This window comes from Ischnura elegans, chromosome X (assembly GCF_921293095.1).
Source record: "Ischnura elegans chromosome X, ioIscEleg1.1, whole genome shotgun sequence".
NCBI classification, from domain to species: Eukaryota; Metazoa; Arthropoda; class Insecta; order Odonata; family Coenagrionidae; genus Ischnura; species Ischnura elegans.
This window is the reverse complement of record NC_060259.1, coordinates 100,223,361-100,241,501: the sequence shown is the minus strand read 5'-3', so window position 1 is coordinate 100,241,501 and position 18,141 is coordinate 100,223,361. Positions and strand designations below refer to the sequence as shown.

The 18,141-nt window shown below is 36.1% G+C and overlaps 1 long non-coding RNA gene across 2 annotated transcripts; it reads left to right on the top strand.

The window, feature by feature from the left end:
- Positions 1 to 1,765: 1,765 nt before the first annotated feature.
- On the top strand, positions 1,766 to 11,159 carry LOC124171487. Of its 2 annotated transcripts, XR_006867747.1 has the most exons (4): positions 1,766 to 5,994; positions 6,471 to 6,517; positions 9,084 to 9,499; positions 10,934 to 11,159. It is a non-coding gene; the product is annotated as an uncharacterized LOC124171487 (long non-coding RNA). The 2 variants fall into 2 exon arrangements; XR_006867748.1 differs by having other exon boundaries at positions 1,767 to 6,576.
- The last annotated feature ends 6,982 nt before the right edge of the window (positions 11,160 to 18,141 follow it).

The window sequence follows — 18,141 nt, the reverse complement described above, 5'->3', positions numbered from 1 at the left end:
TATTTAAAAAAAATTAATATTTGTTGCGGTTATGGTAATAACGTGGAAATTTAATTTATATACCTGTGTTACGGGATTGCATGCATAATAGCACCCTTTGAAATTCAAGAATTTTAATTCATTTTTATTGTAAATCTGATTAATTTAACAATTAATCCACTAGTGAAGTTTGCCAAATGTTTCATTCTGTTAACGCACAAGGTCTAACGCATCAAACATAACCAAAAACAGCCCATTCGATGCCAAAGGTACGTATCTGGAACATTTCCGTTGGGGAATTACGCCTTTTTTGCTTGTCTTGTGTAACCCCCTCCCTTGAATGGATGCTATCTTCCTAGTTCCAACAATCCACTTGCCGTAAGTTTTCTCCGCGAAGTTGAATGATTGAACGGTCAATCCGTTACAATTCAATGACTCAAATTGTGTTTCGATGTGAGGACCTCTGGAGAAAAATATTAAGCTGAACTACCTTACGTTTTATTATCAATTCCACGTAATCAGGTCCTGGCATAATACACGAGGACTTAATAAAAACCTGATCACTTCCCTAAAACGTAAGTTAGGCCCCATAAAGTCACTTGTTGATGGACTATTTGTGGCAGCACCCCAAAAAATTTTAACTGCCTCTCATTTGCAAGATTTAGTGTAAATTACTGTGTAAAAATTCTACTGCTACTCCTACTACCTACTCAGCGAAGGGGAAACAGCGTCGTTGCACATTTTCGCTCTGGTTGGCATGACCAGGTTATATTTTGGGTCCCACGGGTATGGCCAAGTGTTGCGAGGATGGGACCCGTGGGGATGAGCGGGAATGCTCATGGTTCTGCAAGTAATCGTAGCTATCCACTGCAGAAAGACTATTTCAGGTATCTGTTACTGAACTCCATGGATGGTTTCATTCTATTTGATTTCGTTGTTCAAAATGAAATTCCGGTACACTCCGAGCTCGTGATTACCAATGAGTCTAAAAAATTCAGCAGTCCAGTCCAGTTCAAAGTACACTTTCGTCTTTCTCCAACTTAAAATTGATCTTTGGGTGTTGATTATTTAAAGGTTTAAAAAAAATTTCAATTGTAGATCGCTTCCCGACCAGCAGCAAATAATATCATCTACGTATCTATTCCGATAAGTTAAATTCTTTGAAAGTAGATTTCCTGCATTAAAATGCATACCCTTCCTAACCTTCCCCTTCCACCCGCCACCCATAGGTACGTTTTGTATAAACGCAGCTCCGGAACCAAAAATCCTCATTATATGACCTGACGGTTGAAACGCGTCGTACTTTCAATGAAAACCCTCTGGAAAAGTGCCATCTCTCTGTTCTTTCAATACTTACGGGAACTCTGAGTTTATTGCCCCCAATAATTCCGGTGCATCAATGGATGCCGTGACGAGCTTTTGCCGTTGAAGGATACCGGCATTCTTTTTACGAGCTTGAAGCGGCTCTATATCCAGTGCCAAAATAATACTTCGAGAATCATGACTATGGATACTAAATTCGTATTTTTTTTAAATCGGCAAACTTAGTATCACTCTCTCGATAGTGTTCATGTTTACATTTTATGAAAGAGACCAGATCGCGCAAAGAGATACGTGCAATAGCACGTAAACGTATTTGAATTTCAAATACGTGCATGTATTTGAAAATGGTGTAATAGCCGAAACCGGTAATAAAATAGAAGCTCTGTGAATTTTGTGGACGTAACAAAGTGTTTTTCATTATTAATACGTGCAATAGCCTTCGACAGTTGTTATTATTAAGGCCACGATCAAATCTTAAGTCTTTTAATGTCTTTGACTATGTTATCAAGCAGCGACATGTAAACTTTAATTCTGGGTCAAAAGTGACCCCCAAATCATTAAAGTGACTTTAGAAAATTTCTGTTTATTCATGCAATATGAGAAATCAATTGATTTGTTTTTCTGTTAAAGGACACGCATGAAAATTTCTTTATATTTAAGGCCATGGGCTTATCTTCACTCCATGACATCAAAGTGTAGAAAATCTTTTGTAAGAGATAAGTCTTCAATTAAATCGATTTTAGCATATATTTTGAGGTCATCAACATGTAGTACGCAATTGGGTGGCTGTAAGGCTAAGCATTAATTAAAGCATTGACCCGAAGCCCTGAATGAGAGCCCCAATCGACGCAGGAAGAAGTTCTAGACTCAACGGATTTATTGTATTTAAACATAACCTACTACCTACGATTTGAAAAGAAACTGTTTATCCATTATAAGAATGTGTTAAAGATACCCAAAGCTTCTAATTCGGTCCAAAATAGCCGAAGATCTTAAAAAGCTTTACTTAAGTCAAATTAAATTACGTAAGCTTGCTTGCTTCTTTCATATAGAGAAGGAATTTTCTGCATTAAGATTTAAAATTTAGTGACATGGTTTACTTCATCAAAAATCGTGTTGATAAGGATCAATTACATATCCTAAAGTAGGCTCTAAATTAGCCATGGCTTAAGTTAAATATTTTGGCAAAACAAAGCTGAGTTACTACAGGACGGTTGTTCTTTACATTACCTACTTCTTGACCGCTTCTAAAAACAGTAACTGTCATCGTTGTTTTTATTACCTCTGGGAATATTTCACATTGAAAAGACTTATTAAATAATATAGAGAGTGGATACACTAACGATACATGCAATTCTTAATCGTCAAGGGGAAAATGTTATCAGGACCACATCCCTGTGAGATATCAATAGATTTCTCGTAAATTTCTTAGACAGAGAGATGCTATCATCAGAAAAGTACGTATCACTCATGAAAAGTATGCTTACATCAATATCACTAAAGACAGATAGAAAATTATTTTGCAAATAAATTAGATGTGTCACATGTATCATTCGCAGTTTTCTCATCTAGGTGCATGCGTGAACATACGTTTTTCATGCGGAGTCGTCAATGGATTGAATTTTTGCTCTTAAAGTGAGGCAAACATATCCAAAGGTGCAATTAAACATTCAAAGTCTATTAATACAATACCTTTTTTTTAATGGCTAGCAACTATAGGTAACATCCCACCAATGTCCACCCTGCGTTAGCATTCTACGCTACGGCGAAGAACGCATGACGAATCTTCAATATAGGTATTAATATAAAAACTGATCGAGGACCTTCCTTTACAATGGCAGATCTCTGCCGATGTTCCCTTTGCCTTCGTTTTACTAGTAGATGAGTTCATTTAATTTTCCATTTACAGTGTCTGGTTATATGATGATAAAACACGTGTGCTATGGTCACTGATTCCGTATTCAGAAACCAGATTAACTACACTTGATTAAGAAATCTACTGCGAAATGTAAACACATGCGAGGGAGGCAAACTGATGGGCGGCAGAATTGATTGGTGAAGATTGATATGCTAAATCCACGTTGGTGAACACAACACGCTGAGTCAACTCAGTTTCTCTCTTTTCAGATCGCTCGGACTTCAAAGCGATCGAAGCTCGGTTGGCAAGCGTAGTATATGATTCTTGGTACCTTTCGCCAACACATATAAAGGTCTGCTTCACGATAAATTAACACGTACGAGTGAATTTCTAAATGTATGAACGCGTGTATAAACAAGAAATTGCATCGTGTAACCAACTAACTTGTGATAACAAGGTTCATGTATGTCTGCTTGCGTGAATGATTTTTGTGAACCGGAACGGTACATGTACGAATGCATGAACCAAATTAGAGCAGGTTCTATTTTTCAAGTTGGGTGGCTAAACTGTGCATGTTCGTGTTCATTCACGCTTTCTTAAAGTTAGACATTAACTTTTACGGGTTAATGCATGGTGTTACCAGGCCTCAAGATACTGATACCGTCGTTCATGGATTTGAGAACTCAGTTTGCAAATTTCATACCATTACGATGCTCGATAAAACTCATTTAGACCCACCAGCTGTTGAATATGGTTCGGCGTAAATTTCTACTCACCGTCATTAAATTGAGGACTTCTATTATCGCTGCACTCATCTTCCTCCTGCCCGCCGTCAGAAGAGTCAAAATCGTCTTCATCTAGGCTTTGTCCGTACCCTTCATCTTCACTGTGTGGAGGGCTGATTGTGTCGACGTCGGAACCATAAGCTTCATGGTCAAAGTCGTTTAAATCATCCATTTATTTTGCGTTTGTATCTACTTATTTTCGTAGAAGGCAATATAGGATGTATTCTCTCTCATAGGGAGATGGCACGTCATCGCAACAATGAACTGATGTCATTCAAATAGGCCAATCATCAGCTACCTCCGGCGTATTTCAAACTTTCCGTTATTTTCATTGTGTCTTCTTTAAAAATGGGCGGTTAGGGTCTGGCCAAAAGACGTTAGAATACTCGTTGCTTGCATTTCCTGGAATTACGGCATATGATTTCATTTTGTAGCTTGTCTGTTGTGTAGCTCTATGTATAGCTTTTATATTATTTTCTTCGTGATTTGCGTGTATCTGCGGCTTGGAATCCATTTATGTTGCATTCTGCAATATTTTATTTTCTGATCCATGCACGTAATCCATATGTATAGTCTTTGTTGATACTAGGTAAAATAGACATAGTATTGACACCCTCTATTTTCAGCTACTGATGTGTCTGTATCAGTGGCGCCCTGGTAATTTTTTCTCTGTCTAAAATACCATCGAGGGAAAGAGACTTTTTAAACAAGAGCACACGTATACAATGTGAAAATAAACTTATAGAGCACCAAAAGCAATTTAAACGGAAGGTAATTTGTTATCAGGAAGGAGAATTTCATAAATTGAAACACTGATGCTCAATGACAACATGGGGCTTATGGATGCTCAAGGTAATAGAAACTACAAGGTGGTCTCACCTCGCCGTTTAATTTTTTTTTGTATTTTCCTGCCCCAGAAGTCTCGTGATCTTCAGGTACTTAAGAATAATTCCAACCCAACGTATTACAACAATTTTGACAATCTTCTCATTCAACTACCCTTCACCCAGTTTATGCACTATTTTTCTTGTAAGACTTTACACTCTTTCTTTTTATGGGAAGGAAGGAACCTGCTGATTCCTGGAAATTATTTTCCAACGAAGGATTTGCTCCTTATAATCTGCCGCGAGGTATCCCAAACCACCATATGTAAGGTGTGATATCCAGGAGGGCAAGGCATAGTTATGGCAAGATGAGGATGATTACCTTTCAATTTCCTGGCCATCCACTGAGCAAAGTATTCCAAGGCATCATCTGTGGCCTCAATAACTATCTATTTAGGAGAATGACCTGAATGCTTGTTTTGTCCGGGTGCAACTTTTCTGCCAATGCAATGTTGTGAAAATATAAGACACACCTAATGTATGTTAATATTCTGATAGCATCTCCATAGACACCACAGACGTCAGAACTGGAAGAGCTGAAGGGTTTATTTCCCACAGTACCTCATGCCTCTTATTTTAGGTAGACTATATCAAGCAGTGCATTTTAGCTCCATTTGCTTGTCACTTGCTAGCTTTATCACCTTGAGCAAACGGTTGGCTTGGGTTAGGACATCCCTCTCCGTGAGATAGACTGGGAAGGAGTGAATTTTCAAATTTCAGCATCAAGTGATCCGGATTTACCAATGGGATGTGAGAAAAGGAATGGAATGCAACTATCAACTTCTCCCGCCAAAACATTGAGTCGGCGGTAGATCAATTTCTCCCGCCTAAACACCAAGTTGGCGGGAGATCAATTATCCGAAAAAAACACAAAGGAAACATGGAAGGTATTTAACAATTTCATATGTGTATTGAAAACTATTTATGTCAATGTTTCCTGGGTAAAAATTTGGGCAAGGGAGTTTGTTTTGATAATCATATTCATTCATTTCTAATGAAATTTAAATGGAAGTAAAGGTGTAATGCTTTTCAGCGACACCTTCTGAGAAAACAAAAACTTAATGACATTATTCTCATAGCTACGTTACAATACAACTTGAAGTTAGCACAAGACATTACCGTTAGGTTCCCTATCTACAAGATCGGTGCGTTCCAGAAAGTGAAGGTATGTGTTTTCCTCTCTTTATAATATTTCATTATTGAGGGAGCATAATTTAAAACTCATTTGAATAGTGTCCATAGGAAATACTGCATATTATAATAAGAAAAAAGAGGAACTCTGTCGTTTTAATCAGTTGAATTGAGCCACATATATAAATAAGTAGCCTAGATGCTGAGTGCTTGTTGCCATTTTCTTATAAGTATGAACGGACTGCGGCTTGTTTCAAAAGAATTGTGGTAGGAATAAATAAAACATATTTTATATAGATACCTGTAAACAAAATAACCAACTTACCTAACGTTGGATATTTTGTTGTTGAGAATTGATTAATAACCAGTTATAATTTGAGTGGAAATTCTAGCGTGATAAAGGTACTTGGTCATATGCAATGCATCTCCGTTTGGACAATACTTAACATATGCTTAACAATTTCATGCCATTTTCGGGTGATTTCAACTGTATTTTCCTTGATGTTTTAGGTGACTGCGGCGAGTGCCTTGTACGAACTAATTGGATAAAAAGAGAAGTTAGTAGACCCTTACTAGCACTAATCCAAAATAAGTATTTAATTGTTGTATTACATAGGTAAGAAGGTACTAATGGTCAATATAAATTTTAGAATAAAGTTGTCTAAAAAATGAAGTATGTTACTAAAATAAGAAATATCTTATGCCGTGTCGTTTTCCTTACAACAAAATAGCTGTTAATCTCAGCACTTGTCCGGAATTAATTTTATGTTAGAAATTCATCTCTCATTAAGTTAACGTTTTAATGACGAATATATTAAAACCTCTTGGTCTTAACCAATTTATCTGCCGTTCGTTTGATGTTGTGGATGGTGATTCCTTTTCCTTGGCAATTCACCAAACACCCTCGCCATCTACAATTAATAGGTACCTAATTATAATGATTTTTATGATAGTTAAATTAATGTCCAGGTTAAATATTCTTCAAGGGACTGTATTCGAGAGTAAATAAAGTTGCAACCAGTAAAAGTAATAGTAGTAATATAGCCAGTAAAAGTAATAGTAGTCTTGCTGAGCCGTCGTGCTCATGTGTAATAATAATGTCTTGAAAATGTAAGTTTCAACTATATACTCTAATGTTCAGAAATCCGATTGTTATGTGCATGGTTTACGTCGCGTGCAAACGTCAACCGTAACGTCGAAATTCAGCTTCGCTTAACTTAGAATTACGGTTGAAGTTGCGGTGAACGGTTTCACTGAATAAACTCGTCCATAAGAGCCCACATACTCAACTCGAGTTTGACGCCAATCGTAAACTTGGCATTACCAGTACCTATACGGAGTTCATATCTTGCTCAATGTTCATGATTCCTTAGCTGGATCCGCGAAGGCGTGGGTTATGGTAGAACCTGCTAAAAGTTGGTGAAACTATTCAACCTGCTCCTTTATGAGAACATGGGAGTCATTAATGGTGATGTGGTGGTTTTGGCCTGAGAATACCACATATTCATTTATCGAGCAATATCAGAATGATTTTAATATCGTCGTTTCTATCCAAACTGACTTCAGTTGGTAGTAATTACGGTCGCCGTCCATTTTGTTTTTCTGTTTAGTAGCCTGGAAAAAGACACAGCTATAATAAATAGTAGAAATACACCGATTGACTTCGGTTTTGACTTCGTAAATGAATTTTTAGAGTCATTGAAAGATGTATCGGTTACCGAATGATGATAATATATCCTCATCATTGATAGTATAATTCAACACAAAGGCCTTTTGTGTTTACTTCTATGTTGATTTTTTAATATTTTCGAGGTTTTCGTTTTGAATTCCTAATCATTAGCAAACAGTCAATGTGAGTGAGTAAGTGACAGATCTAAATACGTCGCGTTGTCGATTATTTGTCATGTTTATCTTTTATTAATGTTAATTATTTACTTAGGTACACCAGGTTAAGCTTTGACAAAGAGTTTACTTACATAAAATGCTAACAGTAACGTGATAAAACGCATATAAACAATAAAACTGTTCCTTGATAAAAAATAACAAACAAATTTATATTACAATAGCAATTAACAGCTAAAGAAGGTGCAACAATAGAGAATCATGAGAGTATTACAAACAATAAACTATGGCGTAGAAGTAGAGAACAATAATAAATAAATTCAGTGGCAACAACTTTTTAGTACATTATAACAATTAAAATAACCTAGCAAGGGTAAATCGATTTTATGAAATGTTGATGACTGTATTTTTGTAGTTACCCATATTAGTTAGCATAGGTTTCATTTGACAACCTATTTATAGAAGACGACGGCTTGCCTGAAAACTGGCATGATGTGTAAAATTTGAGTTGTTCGCTGAATAGAAAAAAATTGGTCTTCTTTTCATATTTTCTCCATTCCTTTGCACAGTGCAATTAAGAGTCTCTCTTGACTGATTTTGAAATTTTGTCTATTTACTATTTTTTTTGTATTATATAAACATGCGTTTCTGCGCTCAATGAAAACATTTTGTATTCAGCGATTTGTATTATTGGGTGCAAGTATTGTCCCCTCTTTGCATACAAAATAATGCTTTGAAAGCGAAAGTGTCCAGTCTTTTCTTAATACTCATTTTCTGTCAATCTTTTATTGGTTTGTGGTGTAATGGAATCGTGAAGTATTTCAAATCAGCTCATAAACAGAAACATGCTTCAGAAGGGGCTTGTCAGTTTTTTAGAATGTGCCGAGTGTCTGCCAAAATTTTATGCGTGAATGTTCCTCACACTTTCGGTGCTTCGTACTTACCTCTGCAGTACTCTTTACATACATATTAATCACGTTGTGAAGAACAATAGTGAACTCCACGTATACCTTGAGCTAGTTGTCACGTTTGAGGCATTCTGCAATTTGATGCTCAGCAAGGTCCAGTAATGTAAGCAATTCAGCAAAGGTAGTTGCCACACTAGAAAAATATTTTAGAGATGAATCTGAAGCACTTCCCCTCCCTATTACCTTCATTCCTGGTATCAATGATGCACGATAGTGCACAAAATGCTGACCACCCTAAAATTTAGTTTTGTTATAATCTGCTTGTACTTTATTATCTTTGGATACATGTGTTCACTCATACTTTGACCTTCAGAAAATGAATACAAGACACTCAAAACTGAGATCAAACTCGGCTTCAAGAGCCCCTGTGACAAGAGCTGCTGCCCGTCGTGCGAGGTCAACATCAGAAGTGAGACCTGCGGTAAATCCTTCATTGCCTCGCCTTATTAATGAACGCTCTGCAGCAAGGAGGCTGCGGCATCGAAGGAACGTGCACAACTTGCGTCAGGAACTTGCCGAGCATCAAGCAATCCATCAGCCAATGCCGCCGCATACCCCAGGTGAAGGAGGTGATTCAGCCAGGGCTGCTGATGCACCGCAGGCACAGGAGGCACAGCCACATCCTCCTGAGCAAGTTCATGGAGAGGAGGAAGACATGTATGAGGCTCTTCGGAGGCCAATCGGAAGCCCAGGCGGGGACCCCGACAGGCTTTTGGAGCAATGAGTTGGGTAATGCTGCTTATGTTGTAGTCTTCTTTATATTAATGAGCCACCAAACAGCAAATTCAAGTTTTTATTTCACATTGTTCCAGACATTGAGATCATCATCAGAATGCCAATGAACATCTTTCACTAGAAATTTATCACTTATACAATACTTGAGAGTCATGACTAGTGGGATGGGATGTTGTTTTCTGGAATATGAATTCTGGCTGGTAATTAGTTCAGTTTGATCGTTAGTTGAATACTAATTACCTTTCTAAGGCTTCTTTTTGTGTTCATCCAGAAAAATCCTTGTTTAGGTAAAAATTGGAATTATGTATGTAGTATGTGTAATTTTAATTTATGAACTTACTTAGGTTCACATTTAATACTCATCAGATCAAGGAGGTATTTGCTGGAAATGCTCTCACTATTTGCATTTCCCAATGTATCACCTTCAGGATATGAACCTCTTTGTAAAACCTTGATCAACTGTATACATACAACAGCCATGAGAATTTACATAGGATCTCTTCATAATTACCGAATTTATTGCTGTGCACGCAATTGGTGGTTACTGACTTTATTTCAGGGATAATGTAAGACTTTGGTTATTTATGTTATAGTTTTTTCTCTATTTTGGTTACATTCCAGCTCTTAAAAGTAATAAGCTTTTAAAGTATGGTGGACCACTAAATACTTAGTGAGCAACAAATTGCTTGGACTTTGGTTCAAAGTTGGGTGAAATTATTGTACTCAATCATAAATCTGCATGAGATTGTGTTTGACACTTGAAGCTGAATATTGCAGGTGACCGTGTGAAAGGAAAACCTGACTGTAGAATAGGAATGATGTGAATTTCACGATCTGTTCACTCAAACACCTTGTCATCATTGTACATGGAGTGACCTTAGCAAGCCACCTGAATGACTCAAGGTAGTCTCATTGTTTCCTTTGAGAAAGGTACCGATGTTAGTTACCAAATGTGGGCGCTTCCAAAAGTATGTGTTTTGAAAACTTCAAAGTTTTTATCTTAGTGAAATAACAGTTAATAATAAAAATTCTCACTCGGCAGCAGTGATTTTAGACAAAAATTTCATTCAGAGATTGTGGTAACTGAGTTCATATACTAAATGGCAAACTTGAAATTTTGTTGAAAAATCTTAATTCCGAACAATTTGTTTAGCAGTTTTTCACATTAACAATGAATTGGAATGATGATTAATTTTCAGCATGTTTAATTGAAGAATATCTATTTATTACACTGAACTCTTGACCAATAGCCAATGGTGCTTCATTTGGTGGCATGAAAAGTATTCTCTGCAAGAAAAATTGAGGTTGTAGATCTCAGTTAAAGAATATGAGAACACATCACAAATTGGAAGCTTCTAAGAAGCAAATTGTCTTGGTGATGACATCCAGAGAAATACATGGTATGTTTTGCTCTTTTGTTTTCATTAGGCTGAAGTTGATGATGGCTCCTCACTGGAGTCCAACCTTTGGCTTTGGAGTCTATGAATCCGCATCTGTTGCACCTCTTGGCTGGCAGAAAGTCTGAAAACATACCTGCTTGGAATGAAACTACCCATGCGACGAGCCCACATTCTTGTGAAAAACTGGAGATTGATGTCTCATAATTTTGTTTCCCAAAATTAAACTTGTGAATAAATAGTTTTCCTGGCAGAAATATGTCTTTCTGTTTCTGTATGCCTGATCAAATTTGAGAAATGAGTCTCTGTCATTGTAATAATAATAATAATAATGGTTTTATTAGCCAAGAGAACCAATACAGATTATTAATTGGTATAGGCTTCATAATACAATACACTGATGAATAACATGGGATGATATATCAGGTAACATTCACATAAAAAAGTATACATTTTGAAAGTCACATTTGTCACAGCATAAAATTTTAAGTACAAGCACTGCTCATAGAATACGTTTACAAATGTTTTCTTTACAATAGTTCATATATTCATCAACACTATACAAGGGATTTTTAATTAGGTATCTTTTGAGATTCACTTTTAAGAGTACAATTGATGATGAATTTCTTAATTGTTGTGGTAGAAGGTTATAAAGTTTTGTTCCCTTATGGAGAGGACCTTCACTACTCCTTTTTGTCCTTCTAGGAAGAACATGCAGGTAGTCTTTTGTTCTTGTCATATGCGAATGGTAGTCGGCATTTTTTGGGAGAAAATTTACACGATTTTTTATGAATACCATTAAATTCAGAATGTAGAGGAATGTTACAGTCAATATTTTATGTGTTTCAAAGTAAGGTCGACAAGATTCTTTATATTGTAAATTTAGCATGATTCTCAAGGCTTTCTTTTGTAGAATAAATATCTCAGTGCTATTGCAACTGTCACCCCAGAAAATAATACCGTAGGAAATTAAGGATTGAAAGTTAGCATAGTACACATGTTTTAAAACACTCAAAGAAACACTTGAATGTAAATGACGCAGTTTATAAATAGTACGTGACAATTTGGTGGTTAAGGTTTCGATATGTGTACACCACTTCAAGGATTTTTCTAAAGTAATTCCAAGGAAGGAAGTGTTATTTACATAAGAGATTTCAGTGTTGAATAGTTCAATTTTTGGTGACTATTTACAGTTGAACTTCACACAGACAGTTTTTTTCAGGTTGAGAGCTAGCATACTACTTCTCAGCCGTAGCTGTATACGTTGAACTGTGAAGTTTATCTTTTCTTGTAGTTCTTGTGAGTTAGGGGCTTGCACCAATATACTTGTATCATCAGCAAATAAAATGGTTTTTACTTCCTGTAAGTATGCAGGAAGGTCATTTATGTATAATATGAAAAATAGTGGCCCTAATATTGAGCCTTGGGGTACTCCAAATTTAACTTTTTTCATGGTTGAAGAGAAATTATTTATATATTTTGTATCTGAATCCAGGTAAGATATTTGGACAAATTGGTACCTGTTTGTCAGATAAGATTTTAACCAAGAATAAGCTACTTCAGTAATACCATAATTTGAAAGGCACCGTAACATTACATCATGGCTAACAGTATCAAAAGCTTTTTTGAGATCGATATACAACCCCACTGCAAGATTATTTTTGTCGAGAGCATTAGTTGCCTCATTAACAAATTCAAAAAAAGCATCGGCTGTTGATTTATTGTGCCGGAAGCCAAATTGGTAATTGGATAAACTATTGTTTTTATTTAAGAAATCTACAAGGCGATTGTACATGACCTTTTCAATTATCTTGGAAAAACCTGAAAGTAAGCTTATAGGCCTATAGTTATTACAATCCTTTTTATCTCCTTTTTTGAAGAGAGGTTAGACTTTGCAAATTTTTAATTGCTGAGGGAAGGTACCTTCTGATATTGATAAATTACACAGATAGGTAAGTGGGTTGACAATGAAAGGAATGGAGTATTTAATAATCTTATCTGGAATGCCATCAAAGCCTGATGACATTTTGTTTTGGAGGAGAGGCCGATTTTTATAATTTCCCTTGGGATGGCAGGGTAAATAAAAGGTGCACTCTTTAAATTAAGCTTAAATAGCTAACTTGTATTGAGGATCTTTGGTAGAATGAGTGTTGCTGAATACCTTGAGTATTTTCTCTGGAGCTTCAATAAAGTAATCATTAAAAACATTAGCTACAGTTAATGGGTTTGTCACTAATGTGCCAGATTGTATAACACTTAAAGCTTCTGGTAAAGAGGCAGGATTGTTATTGCTCTCCTTTTTAATAATTGACCAGGCCGCCTTTGAAGCATTTCCTGAATTTTCTATCCATTTATCGTTGTAAGAAGATTTTGCACGATGGATTATTTTCTTGTATTGCTTGGCAAAATGTTTGTAAACAGTCTTGTTTTGATCACTGCAGCACTGCTTATATTTATTGTATAGCTCTCGTTTTACTTTGCTCAAGTGGACAATGTCAGGTGTTATCCAACTCTTTAGTCTTGTGTCAGAGATGCAAACCCTACACTTTTTAGATTGAAAAGATGTGTCAAATATGAACTGAAATCTGGATAGGAAAGCAACCATTTTAGCATCAAAGGAGTTTGCCTCGAATACTTCACTTCATTTTTCATTTTGCAGTGCAAGCCCAAATAGATGAATGAGGTTATCATGGTAGCAACGTTAGTAAGACCATACACTGGGATTTTCAAGAAGCTTTGTATCACAGTTTACTTCCAGTAAAATAGCTTTGTGGTCGGAGAAACCAGGTTCAAGCATGTCAATTTTAATATTATTTTCAGGGATATCAGTCATGACTTGGTCCAGGGTGGATTGTTTATATCTTGCGATTCTAATTGGGGTTTTGATACACATATGAAGGTTAAAACAGTTCATAAAATTAACAAGTTTCGTGACGATATCACAGTCATCCTTAGAGAAGTCAATATTAAAGTCACCAGATAAAATGAAGTTTGCACTACAATTTTTCAACAATTTATCCAATAACTCTGTAAGTGATTTTAAGAAAATGTTTATGTCACCAACAGGTGATCTATACACACAAACAATGATGGTATTGAAAGGAGTAATATTTACAATTGAGAATTCAATGTGTTTATCAATGCTAGAGACACTTTTTAAAAAGATAGGCTTGTGTTCAATACCACTTTTTACAAAAATACATGTTCCACCATTTTTGTAAATTTTCCTGCAAGAAATGCTGCCAACCGAAAAACCAGGAATGCGGACAAAGTCGACTTCATTAACATTTAGCCAGTGTTCAGTAATACATAAAACATTAATTTGAGCATATTTTTTAGTAATTAGTATTTCTAGATCATGCAATTTATTTCTCAAAGATTGCACATTGTGGTAGTAGATACTTAGAGAGCTACCTAGTCATGTTTGTGGGTGAGCCACCGTCCTGTTTGAGGAACGACTAACCACTTTTTTAACGCTTTCAGAGGGCATTTGAGTTGTGTTGGCATTAGAATTGACATCATTTACAACAGTTTTAGGGAACGTGAAGCGATTGATGATAGTACCGGGAGGCCACCAAGATCTTTCAACTTATCCAAGCTGTATTCAACAGCTTTTATGCACTCTTTTCATCATACTCCTTACACAGTCCAATCAATGGTACAAATCATTTAGTCTGTGCATCCATGTCTTTGGCCAATCATTAACCTCAGACTTCGATTTTTACAGGTTAGAGCTAAAATGCATCATCAAGGTATTCATCAACTGAATGGTACATTTTAGTCAGTAATGGTTTTTTCAACTTAGATTTAAACAAATTAATATCATTCAGATTTTTAAGATTTTTTTCCCATTTCTTTCCCATTTCTTTGAGCCCCATTTTAGCAACTTTCGCGCATACAAAATTGTGATGAATATCTCTTTGAAATATTGTTTAATGACTATTTACAACATTAATTCATAGTAAAATTTTTTAAGCTATTCTTTACAAGCATAACAGTTAAAAAAATATATACACGGAATAGGAAGGATAAGCATGTCTTAAAATATTGGTCTGCAGGGAGATCTGTAGCCTTTGTGAGCAATGATTCTCGTGGCTTGTTATTGTAAACCAAGTATTTTTATAGAATGATGAGTCGACCCCCAAAAGATTACACTGTAATGAATCTAGGACTGATATGATTTGTGTAACTTTCCCACATTGTTGTTGGAGAAAATATACGTTAAGGTCACCACATAGGGTAACAGAAATACCATAATTGAACAGTTTCTCCAGTAAAATTATCAAGTTATCAATAAAAGTGTTAAAGTTACCATCAGGAGATCTATTTACACATATAATAAATACTTTTGATTGCAACAGTTTGATGATTGAGAACTCAAAATCTTTTTCAATTACCCAGTGAGAAATGGGTGGTGGAATCCACGTTGAACCCACGTGGAATCCACGTTGAGTGGTGGATATTTGGTGGTGGTGGATATTGAGTGGTTGGACCCACGTGGAATCCACGTTGATTTCAAGTGGATTTGTGGTGATTATCATAAAATGTTAAATAGAATTTCTAATTTGTGGAACTTAACTCTCTGGTGACATTGCGTCATTTATCATCCTGAAACCACGCTAGTTATGTGAAAATGTATCGCACATTCTATTTTTATATAATTCGTGGAAAGGCAGCCATGAGAGCACATGAAAAATCGTAGACACATATATAGAAGGTTTAGATATACTAGAGTGGTTGAGGTTTTAATGGTTTTAGGACAGCACCAACTGCTGTTTTAATTTTTCCACCTAATTTCCACGTGGGTTCCACGTTGATTCCACGACCAAAAACACGTGGTATCCACGTTAATTCTCCACGTGGGTTCCACGTGGATTCCACCACCCATTTCTCACTGGGTAGTTGAACGTCAACAAGGTCAATGGGCTTGAAATTAACACCATTTCTGACAAAAATACAAGTACCGCCATTCTTGTAAGTACTTCTGCAAGAATAATGACCCAGGAAGTAACCAGGAATATTTAAAGACGTCAAATTGTCGCGTCTGCACCAATGTTCAGTAAAGCAGAGAATATCTATGTATTTCAAATCACATTCCAGTAGAAATTTGAGATCATACAGTTTGTTACTTAAACATTGAACGTTTTGAAAAAATAGTCAAGGCGTTTTCCCTCACGGAGCTAGTCAGCCGCATGACCTCTCCGGATTGGCTGCCTGAAGCATTAGTTAAAGTTTGTACAGGAGGAATTTCAGTATCAATGTTTCCCGACGGCAACAATGAAAAGTTAAACCTTTTACTTGGGAAGAAATTACCAACCTTCACTCCCTTTGGCCACGTTTCACACTTAACTAAATGGTACATACACTTTAAAAGGATGAAATTTCTCACCTGAGAACAGGCTTTCACACGAAAAATCGGTATTAGGGAATTTATCACACAAATATTTTGAAATATCATCCGGTTTTGTTCCTAAGTCCACAGGTCCCATGTAAAGAAGTGATCTTCGAGGGACCCCGGAAAAGTTTACCAGGGATCTCATCAATGCCAGAACTAAAACTGTATTTGCATGAATTTGCTACGACTGACTTTAGTTCCAATTCATTGGAGGGCATCATAAAAATAGGTGTCTTGAATGCTGTAGAAATTGTGTCAGAACTTTTAGCTGAGGTGTTGGGTAACAAATGCTTATTGGAAGCATCAGCTAGAACAGACGCACATTTTGACTTTTCATTGGAAGTGCATTGAAAACTGGGTAAGACAGAGTTTTTATCTTTAATTTTGCACTATTTATAATTTTCCAAGCAGCTCTAGTTTTATTGGTAGCTTTATATAGAATTTCATCATTATAGGCTCTTTTAGCTTTAGAGAGAAGAAGCCTATACTGTTTTTTCACAAGTTTGTAATGCTCTTTGCTTTTGGTACTTCCAGACCATTTTGTTTCATATGCCCGTTATCATTGCACAATCATTGGTAGCTTTATAATTATGTCATAGAGATTTGAGAATTTGTGAATTATGGATAATATCAGGAGTGATCCAAGTTTTGCTAGGAGACCTTTTTGTTTTAACTTTTTCTAGTGGAAAGCAATTGTTGAATAGAGTAAGAAAAATATCTAGAAAGCTATTAAACTTGTCATTGACTGAGTCGGAACTATAGACTGAGTCCCAGGCTGTCAATTGTAGAGCATTACAAAAATCATTGACATTGTCAGGGGTGAAGAACCTTTTTTTAACATTATGCATTTTACAGGGAGAAAATTCAGAAAGTATTTCCATTGTTGTAACTATGGCACTGTGATCTGAAAGATGTGTTGTTTATTCACACTTAAGTGATAACATAGAAGCACGCGATATGAGAAATCACTTTAATTTGCAGGAATTACACCATTACACACAAGAACATGAGCACATGTGCGGGGGAGAAAAAACAGCTACCAGAGGGCACCACCATACGGGCTCATACCAAAAACAAAAAATGGTGTGGGGTATTTTGTTTCAGCGGTTACTTCAAACATCACAATAAGATGTGATTCAACTGTTGTTCCCACACTAAACTTCAAATTACAGAATATATTATCAATAGTTGTGGAAGATTGGCAAGTTTGTCTTGTAGGCACAAATATTGTTTGCTTGATATCATATATTGAGAATAGGTCCCACAGGCAGGTACTCATATTGCTAACCTGACCAAAATCAACATTAAAATCTCCACAAAGGATAATATAACGGTTTTTTACAGAAACATTTATCCAAAAGCATAGTCAAATTGTCAAAAAATATGGAAAAACCGCCAGAAGGTGATCTATAAATAGCAATTACACAGATATGATATTTTTCAGTAGTAAAGTCAACAACACAGCACTCCAAGCAAGCCAAATCACAGCATAAATCCATGGCTATTTTGGAAATGGATGCATTTAGTCCGTTTCTGATATAAACTATAACACCACCGCATTTCAATCTTTGCCTCGAGTACGAGGCAGCAATGAAATAACCGTCAATATTAGCACTCAGTACCTAATCTGCAGCAAGCCAATGTTCAGTGATGCACACAATGTTGGCATCTTGCTCATTCAAAAAAAGCTCAATACAACTGAATTTTTGGCGAATACATTGAATATTTAATGACAATACTTTAAGACTGCACACTAGTCACGACTGAATGTCATTATTTGCAACATTGGATGTACGAATAGTTTGGTTTCTTCGCTCAATAAACCTATTAATCACTGCATTTAC